The sequence below is a fragment of the Myotis davidii genome, unplaced genomic scaffold, assembly GCF_000327345.1.
Source record: "Myotis davidii unplaced genomic scaffold, ASM32734v1 scaffold604, whole genome shotgun sequence".
In the NCBI taxonomy this organism is placed as follows: Eukaryota; Metazoa; Chordata; class Mammalia; order Chiroptera; family Vespertilionidae; genus Myotis; species Myotis davidii.
Window position 1 is genome coordinate 610,048 of NW_006294875.1, and position 1,610 is coordinate 611,657.

The following is a 1,610-nucleotide window of genomic DNA, read 5'->3' on the forward strand; positions in this document are numbered from 1 at the left end:
TTCCACTAATGATTTCCAGGCAAGTAATTTTCTGAACTTCAGTTTTCTCATTGACTTCTCTTCTAGATTCCTTCCAGATGGTTCTATATCTGTCTTGTGAGTTCATAGTAGGGACTCATTGAGAATTTGTTTCCCTATGCAGAAAAGGTAAAAATATTAAATTATGTATATTTTTCCTGACATCAGAAACACGAAAGTAGTTACTGTTTCACTGATTTCCCTGCCTCCTGATAAGGGTGGATACTAATGATGATCTTTGTTCTTTTGTGACCTGGATAGTAAATAGGGCTACAAATGGGGAAAGGCAAAGATACAAGACTAGAATAAGAGGGAGGCTATAGTAGAACAAGGAGCAAAAGGGGGAGAGAGGCCCAAGAGGAGGAGGATAAGGATGAGAATATGTGTTTGTGTGTGTGAGGAGAGCATAAGAGCAAGAGAAAAAATGAGAGACATATACATAGAGGATGATAGTTGCCATAGGAAGTAAACTATGGGGAGAAAAACAGATGTCCTAAACAATGTCAACACCTTCCTTCCCCTAACCCCCACCCCAAGAAAATTTCAGAGACAGCATCCATAGTTCTATATTCTTTTCAAAGTTGGATATATTCTTTGATATTTTTATTAGTGTTTAAAACTGGCTTCATGGTGACCTCAAAACCAGAAGAGAATTTCCTAAAGGGGCCCTACAATATTTAGATAGAATGAATGAAAATATTGATTACGGTAAAGGGCTAAGTTCTGTAACAAAGAGACCTAACAACACCGTAGCCTACAGAACCAAGAGATTTATTTGTATCTCAGGTAACAATTCAGAGGTGCATGGTTCAGACTGGTAAGCAGCTCTGATCCACAGTCAATCAGAAACTGGAGTTCCTTTCATTGTGTGGTATTGCCATCCCCCAGGGTATTGTTATCCATGTGCTTGAATCTAGATTGCAGTGGGTTCCAGTTGGAGGGAAGGTGAAAAATAACATGGAGGAGACATGTCTACTGTCATGAGTCCTAGTTCTGGAAGTGGTATAGGTTGCTTCCTCTAACACCTTAATGGTCAGAATTCAATCACATGACCAAGCCTCATTGCAAGGGAGACTGGGAAATGTGGTAAAGCTGTGTTCCCAGTAAGAAGGGGAAAGTGAATTGTAATGGACAACTGGCAGCCTTCACCCCAAAGAACGATCCCTAAATTTCTCCAAAGGGCTGTTTGGGGGACTGCTCCATCCATGCTTTGAGGGAAGAACAATGTTGTTCATGCCTCAGTGAGTGTTTTTTTCTGCTCTGGACTATCTTGCATTTGTCCAGTGTATATGTGCACTCTCACTGTGGTTGTATGAGCTTCAGGCAAGAGTGTTATTTACTAATTCTTGAACCCTTGCCTGATACCAAGTTAAGGTAGGGCTAAATGTGTTTCAGGAGCTGAGTAAGTCAGGAAGGAAGTGAGCTGAAGATTTCTGTTCCTTTCCCCAAAATGTTTGTCTCACAGTGGGGAGCTGAAACTGGAGTCTTAAATCTCTCTCTTTTCCTGAAAAATCCTCCCAAGCCAGATGTGCCCTTCCCTACCCATCTCCATTACCCAACAATCTTTTGTCTCCCCGCTCCCTCACAGACCC